General features: G+C 40.8%; 1 protein-coding gene across 1 annotated transcript in view; it reads left to right on the plus strand.

Annotated features, from left to right (window-relative positions):
• Positions 1-2,863: 2,863 nt before the first annotated feature.
• tmem250 (transmembrane protein 250) overlaps positions 2,864-14,790 on the plus strand; it is a 47,355-nt gene continuing 35,428 nt past the window's right edge. The window contains exon 1 of the mRNA XM_061926717.2: positions 2,864-3,245. The gene's annotated coding sequence lies outside the window, so the exon portion shown is untranslated. The remainder of the gene's footprint in view (positions 3,246-14,790) is intronic.

A 14,790-nucleotide genomic window follows, 5' to 3' on the forward strand; every position in this document is an offset into this window, starting at 1 on the left:
CAGCAGCATAGACTTTATTCTGTCTTGACACTTTGTATTGATATTTTGTATTACATTCTTCCCCTAAATGATAATGTTTACGTATACATATTTTGTCCCACACATTTCACGAAGGTGGGCTCCACAAAATTGGGTTGGAAAGCTAGACTAAATTTAGACTTGTATAATACTGTATAGCCACTGTCCATCTGATTGTCTAGTTAGCTAACATATACAGTATTACGCCACCCTACACAATCTGGGCTGTGGTCCTAACTTTTACCCTTGTTGGCTTTTACATTCTTTATCTTCATCATTTATTTCAACTTTATCTTATTCAAGTATGACATTTTTACATTTAATTAATTTCATTGACAAGCAATTCTATTATGGTCATACTCTTGTTTGCTAGCGGCTACGATTTCAGTACTATTGAAGATCTTTGCTCCTTCTCTGTGGTAATATTCTTTTCACAAAATACAATCATCCATCCATCCATTCATCCATCCATTTTCTACCGCTTGTCCCTTTTGGGGTGGCGGGGGGGAGCTGGAGCCTATCTCAGCTGCATTCGGGCGGAAGGCGGGGTACACCCTGGACAAGTCGCCAGCTCATCGCAGGGCCAACACAGATAGACAGACAACATTCACACTCACATTCACACACTAGGGCCAATTTTTAGTGTTGCCAATCAACTTATCCCCAGGTGCATGTCTTTGGAGGTGGGAGGAAGCCGGAGTACCAGGAGGGAACCCACGCAGTCACGGGGAGAACATGCAAACTCCACACAGAAAGATCCCAGGACCTTCGTATTGTGAGGCAGTCGTACTAACCCCTCTACCACCGTGCTGCCTAAAAAAATACAATCAATAGTACGTTAATGTTAAATCTTACTTGTGAAAAGTAATCCCCCGATTCCTATTGTCAACAGTTCGTTCATATGAGCAGGAAAACGCTGAACACCAGCCCGGCATCTTTGTTTTCTACCTGTCAACTCTCAGTTTAGCATCTTTGTTTTCTACCTGTCAACTGTCGGTTTGTCATCTTTGTTTTCTACCTGTCAACTGTCGGTTTAGCATCTTTGTTTTCTACCTGTCAACTGTCGGTTTAGCATCTTTGTTTTCTACCTGTCAACTGTCGGTTAAGCATCTTTGTTTTCTACCTGTCAACTGTCGGTTTAGCATCTTTGTTTTCTACCTGTCGATTGTCAGTTTAGCATCTTTGTTTTCTACCTGTCAACTGTCAGTTTAGGCTGCTCGCCGGCTCCTCATCACCACTTCAAGATGGCGGCCGAATTTCTCGCGTCACAGCAGCCAATGCTACGCCTACTTATAAGATGTCTATGCATACTTGCCAACCCTCCCGAATTTTCCGGGAGACTCACGAAATTCAGCGCCTCTCCCGAAAACCTCCCGGGACAAATATTATCCCGAAAATCTCCCGATTTTCAGCCGAGGCTGGAGGCCACGCCCCCTCCAGCTCCATGCAAACCTGAGTGAGGACAGCCTTTTTTCACTACTGGAGGACAACAGGGTGACAAGAACTAAATCATCCAGACTAGAGATACATTGTATTATTATGTTTATCTTACCTAAAAATAAATATATTTATTAATAAAAAACAAAAAACTAAATACATTTTTACTATATTTTGCTAAAAACATCAAAATTAATTGTATTTTTATTTGTATTTTTTCTGACTCCTTATTACATCCAGCCATAGAATTATACATTAAAATAAACATATTTGAAATAATTAATTTAATTTTAAATTATCATAATAATTCATTTAAAATGACCATATTTAATTATTAAAATAATTGCTTGTTTATCAACAACTTTAGCATTTTATTCATTACATTTTGAAGCTCTCAGAAGAAAAGTTATGTTATATTCCTTAATATTTATTTATGCAAGTTTGAAGTATCAATTATCTAAACACAGTTTTGTTTGCATATTTTCAGGATATATACATATGTATATATACATATGTGTATATATATATATATATATATATATATATATATATATATATATATGAAATACTTGACTTGGTGAATTCTAGTTGTCAATATACTCCTCCCCTCTTAACCACGCCCCCAACCACACCCTGCCCCACCTCCGACCACGCCCCCACCCCCCACCTCCCGAAATCGGAGGTCTCAAGGTTGGCAAGTATGTGTCTATGACTATCACGATATATCTGCCTTAGGCCATCGAGAAGGCCTTACTGACAACAACTCGTGATCTGATTGGCTATCGCAACTGTCTGTCAAATGTTCACTTACAGCGCATAGACGCCTGCATTGTTGATTCTGAAGGCTCTAGGCAGATTTGGTACAGCATGGCAACATAAGCTAGCTGAATTCTGATTGGACAAAAACTCTATAACCTAAAAACAACAGCACTGGAAGGAGCATAATATGACATGAAGAGAATATGAATACTTTTAGATATTTAGGGAAAGTAAATTAAAAATTACTTTTATCTTTAATTATGATCATGATTTCTGGTTATGTTAGGCCAGCATGAAGGCATTGCTGGCCCTGACGCCACACCACTTAGTGTACTGTAATCTAAATTCATGCTTTTTCAAAATAAACTATTACATCAACAGATTTCTATTTCATACTGAAATGTAAACATGTAATTAAACGTAACATTATTCAAGCATAAGTATCTAATTTGATCTGAATAGTCGAAATTAGCATGAATAAAATCATCAGTCAAACGTTTATTGTGAAAGCGAGTTGTACACAAACGACCGTAAACCCGGAAGTAACGTGCCTCCACGCGTTCGAGATTGGCGGTACTGATCAGAAGGATGGACTAGCCCTGTGATAGGCTTAGAGGGATGAACTCGCGAAGGTGATTGGCTGCCACGTCCACACCGCATCCGCACACGGGTAAAGCCCTAAATACTTGACGTTTACGCAACAAACATGAAATATAGCAACAGTTTGTGTCCATACAATGACGCTCGATAAACACACGCCGTTCAATGCTAAACATGTTCCTTTAACACAAATTAAGAATAAGAAGAAAGTTGTTAAACTAGCTTCCGCCATCTTTGCCATCAAATCAATGTCACCAAAGTGACCATCAATTTTGGAGCTGCCGCCGATAGTTAAGCAACGTCTATGTTACATATTCTTATATATATTATATACACATCAGGCGTGCTTTAAATTATGCTTACCTGTTAACAAGAGGGAAAACGATAACAAACCGATTTGGAGGGCTGCTCTGTTCCATCTGCAACACAAAGTAAGTGGACTACACTTTTCTTCTTCTATTACATTGGTCAGCCATGTTTGCACTAGTGTTGTCCCGATACCAATATTTTGGTACCGATACCGGTACCAAAATTATTTCGATACTTTTCGATACTTTTCTAAATAAAGGGGACCACAAAACATTTTAACAAAAAATCTTAGGGTACGTTAAACATATGTTTATTATTGCAATTTAGTCCTTAAGTATAATACTGAACATATTAGACAGCTTGTCTTTTAGTAGTAAGTAAACAAACAAAGGCTCCTTATTTAGCTGCTGATATCTGCAGTATATTGTGTCATTTATCATTCTATTATTTTGTCAACATTATTTAAGGACAAGTGGTAGAAAATGAATTATTAATCTACTTGTTCATTTACTGTTAATATCTGCTTACTTTCTCTTTTAACATGTTCTATCTACACTTCTGTTAAAATGTAATAATCATTTATTATTCTGTTGTTTGATTGATTGATTGATTGAAACTTGTATTAGTAGATTGCACAGCAGAGTACATATTCCGTACAATTGACCAGTAAACGGTAACACCCGGACACGTTTTTCAACTTGTTTAAGTCGGGGTCCACGTTAATCAATTCATGGTACATTACATGATACTTTACATTAGTTTTGGATGATACCATAAATTTGGGTATCAATGCGATACCAAGTCGTTACAGGATCATATATTGGTCATATTCAAAGTCCTCACGTGTCCAGGCACATATTTCCTGAGTTTATAAACATAATATACATTTTTTTTAAACGAAAGAAAATGTTGTGATGCCAAAAAATGTCAACGTAATCATAGTAGTATCGACTATATACGCTATTGTACTTGGTATCATTACAGTGGATGTTAGGAGTCGATCCACCAATGGCGTTTTGACGCCGGTGAGCTACGGTGTGTAGTGAAGCATGTTTAGCTATTCCTCGTCCTGCAGGCATACTTGCCAACCCTTCCGGATTTTCCGGGAGACTCCCGAAATCCAGCGCCTCTCCCGAAAACCTCCCGGGACAAATTTTCTCCCGAAAATCTCCCGAAATTCAGGCGGAGCTGGAAGCCACGCCCCCTCCAGCTCCATGCGGACCTGAGTGACGTGTCAACAGCCTGTATTTATGTCCGCTTTCCCACAATATAAACAGAGTGCCTGCCCAATCACGTTATAACTGTAGAATGATCGAGGGCGAGTTCTTGGTTTCTTATGTGGGTTTATTGTTAGGCAGTTTCATTAACGTCCTCCCAGCGTGGTAACAACACACAACAACAGCAGTCATGTTTTATTCTACCGTAAAGCAGTTCGTCTGCCCTAAACAGAAATGTTGTTGTAATATATTGAGTTGGAGGCAATAAACAGGCGAGGTGATGAAGTACGTCTCTTTACTGTAGACTTCAGAACAGACTCACACACTTGACGTCAGGTGCGCAACACCACGTAAATCGTTGGCCAACCAAAAAGTAACCCCAGTACGCTATAGCCAACATTCACCAAGAGATGGCAACAGACAAACATAGATCACTCTATTACATTCCTCCCCTTTTAGAAAATGTAGAAGTTACTCTAAATAAATAAACAACCCAACCAGAAAATGCAGCAGCTCAATTAAAAAACTGTACTCAAGCCACATTCTTTTTTTTTTTTTTTTTAGTACTGAACTCTTAACCCTCATTTGTAAACAATAGCATGCTTATTATACAAACAGTATTTGTACACCTTTAACACAAATTTTTATACTGTCTTCAGAGATTCAGTTTTTTTGGTGGTACTCGAAATCTTTCTGGGTACCTGCGAAAGGGTGTTCAGCATGGTTAGAAAAATAGTGACAGAGAATAGAACAAGGATGGACAATTCAACCCTTAACTCAACAATGAGTAGATGAGTGTTATGTGTGTGTATATGTGTAAATAAATGAAAACTGAAATTCAAGTATTTCTTTTATATATATATATATATATATATATATATATATATATATATATATATATATATATATATATATATATATATATATATATATATATATATATATATATATATATATATATATATATAATAAAATAAATATATATATAGCAAGAATTCACTGAAAGTCAAGTATTTCTTATATATATATATATATATATATATATATATATATATATATATATATATATATATATATATATATCCATCCATCCATCCATTTTCTACCGCTTATTCCCTTCGGGGTCGCGGGGGGCGCTGGAGCCTATCTCAGCTACAATATATATAAATATATATATATATATATATGAAATACTAGACTTTCTAGCTGTAAATATACTCCTCCCCTCTTAGCCACGCCCCCAACCACGCCCCCGCCCCACCCCGACCCCGCCCCACCCCACCCCCCCACCTCCCGAAATCGGAGGGCTCAAGGTTGGCAAGTATGCCTGTAGGCAGGGGCGCCGAAAAGGGGGGGTAAAGGAGACGGATTCTAGGGGCCCATGATGGAGGGGGGCCCAGAGAGGCCCCTAATGATGATGAAATGATAATACAGAAAAAATAATGACACTGTGTTGGGGGCCCTGTAAAGATTCTTTTCATGGGGCCCAAAATCCCTAGCGGCGCCCCTGCCTGCAGGGATGATACTTGTAAGAAACGTACTTTATTTGTCGCCATGGAGGCGAGGATTAGTGATTTAGAAGTAGCTACAACGATGCCGACTGGGGCTGGACTTTAGCTGCTAGCTAACTAGCTATGTCTTAAAGCACCTCTTCCTGAGGGCGTTTCAGTGTTATAGCTTCACCTTTATTGTTAGTTTTTAAGCCAAAATGCGTCCGTTCTCCCTTTTCTGTCTACATACTGTCTGCTTGTAAGTACTCCGTGATTGTGCGCTGCCGAACATGCTTGTCTACTCGTAAACCAGCAATGACACGATGAGACCACGGGGGAGTGGCGGACCTGTACTTTTCAGAGGCGGTATAGAACCGAATATGATTCATTAGTATCGCGATACTATACTAATACCAGTATGTTGAACAGTGCGCTAACTTTTGAGTTAGTTTATTTTACACGGTGGTGCAAAAGACACACATATTACTGACAAATATTACTGACATACCTAAAAACAGAAGCGTTACTGTAAAATGTTAAACCCTCCATACACATGACTGTACTTGTCTGCCTAAAGCAGCCTTTTCTCCCCGGGCTGTCACTCTTTTAATTTCCCCTCGTTCACCTTCCGCCGTTGTTTGTGGATCCCGACAGCGGTCCCAGCCCTGACATCCAAGCGGCGTGCGTGTTAGGCCAGGACTTATTGATCAGCCTATAAATTACCAATGCATCACCTCTCCTTGCCCGCTTGCGAGCCCTCCGAGACCTCACGGAGACGAGAGGGGTAGTCGAGAAGGAGAGAGAGAGAGAGTCTGCAGCAAATTGTTAATTAAATACGAATCAATCGTTTGCCATTTATCAAGCCGGACGTCCAGTTCACCTTTGAGGAGGAGGAGGGGGGGGGGGTTTAGAAAGGTGGAGAAAGATGGTGGGAGAGAGGGACTGGGAAATCAATAAAGCAGACTAAGGGGCGGGATAAGTGTTTAATCCACCAATCAAACTATATCACAGCCATTATAGAGAGACAAGTGAACATTAGGTGGTGATCAGGGTGATGTTACATTGCATCTTTTAACCAGTGGTGTGCCGTCAGGGCCAGCAAGGCCTTCTCTGCTGGCCTAACATAACCAGAAATCATGATCATAGTTAAAGAAATTGATTTATGATCATAGTATGTTTTATTCTTGGGCAGTGGGGAACATTTCTATCTTGACTCAAACAGCAGAAAGAGAAAGAAAAGTAAACATTTCAATCAAATCTCAAAAAATGAAAATGCATTCCTCTCACGAACATTAAAAATATGGAGGGCTGTATCTTTGTTTGTTTGTACGTTTACTTCATTTGTTATGATTGGATATAACGATCGATATGCCTGTGATGAGGTGGCGACTTGTCCAGGGTGTACCCCGCCTTCCGCCCGAGTGCAGCTGGGATAGGTTCCAGCACCCTCCGCGACCCCAAAAGGGACAAGCAGTGGAAAATGGATGGATGGATGGATATGATTTACTTTAAAAAGACTCAAAATATGTACACATACATACAAACATTTAAAAACAAATCTGTTATTATTAATTAGTATTACATTTTTTTGTTGTTTTTGGAGGCGGTATAGCTCGGTTGGTAGAGTGGCCGTGCCAGCAACTTGACTTGAGGGTTGCAGGTTCGATCCCCGCTTCCGCCATCCTAGTCAGTGCCGTTGTGCCCTTGGGCAAGACGCTTTACCCACTTCCTCCCAGTGCCACCCACACTGGTTTAAATGTAACTTAGATATTGGGTTTCACTATGTAGAGCGCTTTGAGTCACTAGAGAAAAAGCGCTATATAAATATAATTCATTTCACTTCACTGTTTTGGCGTAATTTCAATTGTTGCTGCTTTTTGTACAATTTACTTTTTTGGGATTTTTTTTCAAGTGTCTAGAGACCTTTAATGACTTTTTTTTGTTTAAAACAACTAGCAACAAATCTAGGATCAAATCTAGGTAATATAATGAGTTACTATGGTAATGTAATTAGTTACTCTGGTAATCTAAGTCACAGCAGCTCAGACCAGGCACCAAAACCCCGGCCGAGTCATACCAAAGACTATAAAAAATGGGACCCATTACCTTCCTGCTTGGCACTCAGCATCAAGGGTTGGAATTGGGGGTTAAATCACCAAAAATGATTCCCGGGCGCGGCCACCGCTGCTGCTCACTGCTCCCCTCACCTCCCAGGGGGTGATCAAAGGTGATGGGTCAAATGCAGAGAATAATTTCGCCACACCTAGTGTGTGTGTGTGTGACAGTCATTGGTACTTTAACTTAACTTTTAACTAAGTAGGACTGCAACTAACGATTAATTTGATAATCGATTAATCTGTCGATTATTACTTTGATTAATCGATTAATAATCGAATAAAAGAGACAAACTACATTTCTATCCTCTCCAGTATTTTATTGGAAAAAAAACAGCATACTGGCACCATACTTAATTTGAGTATTGTTTCTCAGCTGTTTGGACATGTTGCCGTTTATAAATAAAGGTTTATAAAAAAAAAAAAAAAAATAATTGCCTCTGCGCATGCGCATAGCATAGATCCAACGAGTTGATGACTAAATTAATCGCCAACTATTTTTATAATCGATTTTAATCGATTAGTTGTTGCAGCTCTATAACTAAGCAGTGTGGGTGGGGAGCGTTTCCACAGAGTCGGAGCCTGAAATGCTTTTTTTTACCCTTTGTGTTCATATTTGGCTGTGTTTGTTGCATTTTTGTTGTGGTTCGCTTGATTGTAAAATATGTGGATGGAGAGTGTGGGTGATGTTCATATGTTGTCAATATTCAGTGTTTTATCGGTCATAGTTAATATTGTAAATCCCACATTCTTTATTTTCATGTACATTCTGGGTGTCTCATTCAGTTAAAAAGTGTCAAATTCCATGAGTTTTCCATTCGGTCTGTCATAACGTTTTTAGCATTCAGTCAGACATTATTGTGAGGTTTTGTATTAGTGTTTCTAAAAATAGATATACCGGCCCCCAGACACATTCTTTTCTCTAAATTTGGCCCCTCGAGTCAAAATAATTGCCCAGGCCTGATATAGAGGGATAACGTTAGGCAGAAATAGAAAGACGGGAAGCTAGCATTTAAGTTCTGGGGCTTTGGATGATGGTTTCATCGTGATTTAAACGACAGAAAATGTCAATAAATAAGTGTGCAGATTGTATGTGTAATGGAGGCAAGCCGTCTGGGCGAGTATACGTTAGTAAACCTCACTCCCTGATGATGTCAAGAGTAGAGCTGGCTGCTGGGCTGCCAGCTCGGCTTTTAGCCGAGTCGTCAGCACACATGCCAGCAACCAGGAGCGGTGGCAGAGGGGTGCCCAACCAACTGGGTTACACATGCTTGTTGGTATGTTAGCAAGCTGTTTCTTGGTTCATGGAGGATGAGGTAAGTCGTGAAGAAGTGGATGTTTGCTACCATTTATTCTCTTGGGTGTGCTTGCTGTGCATTTTTCTTTCCTGTTGCTTGTGTAAAACGTTAGCTATACAATTTGTATTTATGTCTATAGCAGCAAAAACATTTAATCCGAATGGGTTGTTTAGTTGTTGCCTAATCCTGCCAAACAACAAAACAATACCATATTGAACATGTCTCCAATGTGATTACACAGCATATTCCTTTCTTTCTCCCCGCGGAATAGCGCCGAAGCGTCTTATTTGCCCGACTGACACACACTGTTTTCTTCTTTGCTAAGAACCCTGGGAGCTTAACACTCACCCAACATCTGTCTGCGGCCCAGAGAAAGGCAAAGGCCCAGATGTCGGGGAGATTGGTCTTATGGGTAGTCGGCTTCTTGGCCCCTTCACCGGGCAGCCTGGCTAGTGAACTCGGATTAAGCGTTACGACATATCCAGGAGCCCCCCCACAGGTTTTAGAAGACAACTCATTTTGCTATTAAAAAAAAAAGCCATCGACAAACGCTTAAATCCAATGACTCTGTCGTCAGGTGATGATGTTGACGAATGGTGGCAGTGTCGTGGGAATAAAAGACAAATTAACAAGGTGTTGCAGGTATGAAGACGTCAAGGGGAAGTAATAATGAGCCTGATTGATGAAGTCTGAGCAGATAAATATTTATCGCTTGTGTTTATCGTCCTCCAAATATTGCTTTTGGCTCGTTGCCCCGCAGCTGCTGATCCTCAAGCATACTAACTACTTTTAATGGCTGTGCGTTTTACTGACTGGAGTCCGCAGGGTGGGCGGCATGCAGCTGGATTGTCCTCTATTAGTGTTGCTTCTGTTTTCACCGTCCTAATCCCCTCCACTGGAGCTTTGGTTTCGCTCCTAATCTGAGGCACAATCCCTCCTGCAGCTGGCTGGCTTCCTTTAAGCACAGCCAAAGAAGTGAGCTCATCCCCATCTCATCCCCTTCCCGTTATCCCGACGTTATCTGTCAAGTCCTCGCAACAAAACCCCCTTTCTCCCGACATTACTCCCTCATTTCTCATCCGGAAAATGTTTTGTTTTTTTACCCCCCTCCAATTCCCAAAACTGGAACTATTTGACTGTGTGAGCCTTACAGTCTTGCATTTCTTACAATTAAAAGCACCAAAACAAATGAACTCCATTTAAAGGGGAACATTATCACAATTTCAGAAGGGTTAAAACCATTAAAAATCCGTTCCCAGTGGCTTATTTTATTTTTTCGAAGTTTTTTTCAAAATTTTACCCATCACGCAATATCCCTAAAAAAAGCTTCAAAGTGCCTGATTTTAACAATCGTTATATAAATGATAAATAAATGATAAATGGGTTGTACTTGTATAGCGCTTTTCTACCTTCAAGGTACTCAAAGCGCTTTGACACTACTTCCACATTTACCCATTCACACACACATTCACACACTGATGGAGGGAGCTGCCATGCAAGGCGCTAACCAGCACCCATCAGGAGCAAGGGTGAAGTGTCTTGCTCAGGACACAACGGACATGACGAGGTTGGTACTAGGTGGGGATTGAACCAGGGACCCTTGGGTTGCGCACGGCCACTCTCCCACTGCGCCACACCCGTCCATTTTCCTGTGACGTCACACAGTGATGCCAATACAAACAAACATGGCGGATAGAACAGCAAGGAATAGCGACATTAGCTCGGATCCAGAAATTGAAGAAGAAACTGAAGCTATTGAGCCATATCGGTTTGAACCGTATGCAAGCGATTGGTATGTGTTTGTTTGGCATTAAAGGAAACTAACAACTATGAACTAGGTTTACAGCATATGAAATACATTTGGCAACAACATGCACTTTGAGAGTGCAGACAGCCCATTTCAGGCGCGCTAAGAACATATATTTTTCCACGATTTCAGCACTCAGGTTAACCATACCTAAATAGACACAAAATACTGCATTACACAACACTACCCGAATGTACTCGAATGATTGAAAAAAATAAATGTTTTTAAGCTAAATTATTGGTAAACACAGTTTATGTATAATAATTTACGGAAAACCGCGAGTAATAAATAAAGTTTTCATCAATTAATATATTCTGTAGACATACCCTCATCCGCTCTCTTTTCCTGAAAGCTGATCTGTCCAGTTTTGGAGTTGATGTCAGCATCTGCTTTGAGTGTCGCAGGATATCCACACATTCTTGCCATCTCTGTCGTAGCATAGCTTTCGTCGGTAAAGTGTGCGGAACAAACGACTGACCATTTCGTCGGCTTTCCCCACAGCCTCGTATTTTGAACAAATTTCGTCCAATTTCTTGCCACTTTCGCATCTTTGGGCCACTGGTGCAACTTGAATCCGTCCCTGTTCGTGTTGTTACACTCTCCGACAACACACCGACGAAAGTGAGAAAATGGCGGATTGCTTCCCGATGTGACGTCACGGCTCCGAGAGAGAATAATAGAAAGGCGTTTAATTCGCCAAAATTCACCCATTTAGAGTTCGGAAATCGGTTAAAAAAATATATGGTCTTTATTCTGCAACATCAAGGTATATATTGACGCTTACATAGGTCTGGTGATAATGTTCCCCTTTAAGCTTGTTGGAAAGTTTAGACTGGCAAGGAATATCTGTAGCCTAACATATATGCATCAAATAAAATACATTAAAATATGTGCATAATGCAAATATATGATATAACATTGATGATGAATATTTTTTTGCCACAAATTTGACTAGTTATTGATTTTGTGGTCAAATATTGAACATTTATTGAGATATTATTTTTAAATAATTGAATATTATAAAAATCAAAGTTTGAAAAGTAATAAGTTTTAAATATATAAAATAAAAAATTAAGCTATGTCGAATAGGGCTACAACAACTATTCGATTAAATCGATTAAAACCGATTATAAAAATAGTTGGCAATGAATTTAGTCATCGATTCGTTGGATCTATGCTATGCGCATGCGCAGAGGCTACGGGGGGTTTTTTTGTTTGTTTTTTAACCTTTATTTATAAACTGCAACATTTACAAACCGCTGAGAAACAATAATCAAAATAATAGGGGTGTAACGGTACGTGTATTTGTATCGAACCGTTTCGGTACGGGGTTTCGTTTCGGTGCGGAAGTGTACCGAACGACTTTCCACACGGACATATTAATCAGCGTACTGCACGTTGTGTAAACAATACTCAAAATGCCGGACATTTGAGGCATTTATCAGAATCAGAATGAAACTCCGCCCTAACAGCTCCGCAAAAGAGGACATGTCCGGTGAAAAGAGGACGAATGGTCAGTCTATCCTAGCCCGTTAGCTGCTAGCATGCTAGCAAAAGAGGACTAGCAGCGATCGGTTTCACCGGACGTGAAACCGGTCGCTGCTAGCATGTTAGCAGCGACCGAGCTAGTTCCTGACAATACGTCCTCTTTTCACCGGACATGTCCTCTTTTGCGGAGCTGTCGAGCGGTGTTTCTTAAATGCCTCAAATGTCCGGCATTTTGAGTTAGGGTTGCGTGTATTTTCAAAGTACGTTCAGGGTTAAGAAGGTTAAAAACACAACAAATTGTGCGTGCAGCAGCATTCGTGAGGGAGGGAGAGAGACAGAGAGAGTTATGATAACCGCGCATGCGTCGTCAGGCTCGGCTTTTTATAGATACATTTATCAGATTTAATTTTTTATTATCTATAGCAGGGGTGTCGAAAGTGTGCATTTTTGTAACATTTTCCTTGTTTTATTTGGCAAGTTGAAAGAACATGGCGCCAGTATGCTGGTTTTTTTCCAATAAAATACTGGAAAGGATAGAAATGTAGTTTGTCTCTTTTATCCGATTATTAATCGATTAATCGAAGTAACAATCGACAGATTAATCGATTATCAAATTAATCGTTAGTTGCAGCCCTAATGTCGACACATTCATAAGAATATACAATAATCTTGTGTGGAAAATACCAAATTTTTGTGGTGATATATATGTGTTTTGCATTTAAATATACGTAAATGTATATTTGCAGAGTATTTTGCTGCAGGGGTTTGGACATATTGTTGTTAGAATAGTGCAGATCATATTTTATATTACTTGCGAAAGATTGATTATCGGCTAACTTCTTGTGACAACACATTGATTCATGCACTTGTAAATATGGACTCTTGTCATAATTGCATCAAGCTGTGATGACACTTTATCCATAGAAGTTAGAACTATGTTTTTGTCAACTTAATCTTCTTACTTACTTTGAGGGATTATACAATTCAGAAGCACAGCATGAACTTCCATCGATTTTCAAAATGAAGCGATGGCTTGGGTCGAAGTTCAGAGTGCTAGAGAGTAGTTCAGCAAAACAATTGCTTTCAAGTATTCGCGCCGCAAAATTGTCTGACTCCAATTTTCGGCACTCCATTAGGAAAACCCCCACTTTCCCCATTTGGGGAACTTTTACTTATTTATCCAGCCCCCGCTCCCACCTGCTACAGTAATAGCCAGCAATCAATAGTCCTGCTGCGAGAGGTATAGTTTTCTCTAAATGCAGCGGCACAAAAAACAGCAAGGCAAACACTTGGATAAAGGATCATGTGGGGTTGGGGGGGGCGGGGGCGATGGAGAATGGGCAGGGTGGGTTTCTACGGCAACAAGGACACAAGAGGCGGGGTTAAGATGTGAGAAGGAAGGCCGGGAAGTGATCAACATTCTCTGTTGGAAATGGATGCACAGCAGGAAAAAAAAGAAAGCAAGAAGAAGAGAGATGATGCCGGGAGGAGGGGTGTTGGCGGGTGTAGCGGGGAGGAGAGTTGCGGCACCATTTTTCACAGCAGACAAAAACATTTGCCGGGGATATCAATTTGGGACTGCGGCGGCAGTCTTCTCCTCCTGGCTCGTCATCCATCATCTTTTCCTGTTAAGCACCGCTTGGGCACCGTACGCCACCCCTGCCCCCGAAAACAAAAGAAGCGCACACTTGATGCACGCAATGGGAGCGGGTGACCTGTAGGTGCTACGCGTGGGAAGTAAATGCAAAAAAGCAAGGCCGGAAAACGCCACGGATGGCGTGGGTTGCCAGGGTGGCCATCCACCCGCCACCCCCCCCCCTTCAAGTCTTCTCCCATTAGCGCCACCAGGGGAGACCCCGCCCTCCGCTTGCCCTCTTATTGGCACCTTTGCCTGCACCCCATCACTCATCTCCCAGCCATCATCCATCACCCATCGCGATCAATAGGAGGCCACGCATTCATCAGCCCCTGGGTTGCTGATGGGGAAAGGAGAAGAGGGAGGGAGGGCGCGGGAAGGGAGTTGGAAAAAACGAAAAAGCGAGTAAAAAAAAAAGGAGACGATACTAAATAGTAGGCAGGATATGGGGCCTAAAAAAAAAAAGAGGGTGAACCTCGAACGTAAAAATAAGACGAAGAAGAAGTGATGAAGGCATTAAGATGGTCTAATTTGGTGGAGGCACATGTGGCATTGACAGCGATGGCGCCATCAAGGTGACAAGTAGCCATGCAGTGTGCATCCTTTGAGGGGAGGCG

The sequence above is a fragment of the Nerophis lumbriciformis genome, linkage group LG32, assembly GCF_033978685.3.
Source record: "Nerophis lumbriciformis linkage group LG32, RoL_Nlum_v2.1, whole genome shotgun sequence".
Lineage (NCBI taxonomy): Eukaryota > Metazoa > Chordata > Actinopteri > Syngnathiformes > Syngnathidae > Nerophis > Nerophis lumbriciformis.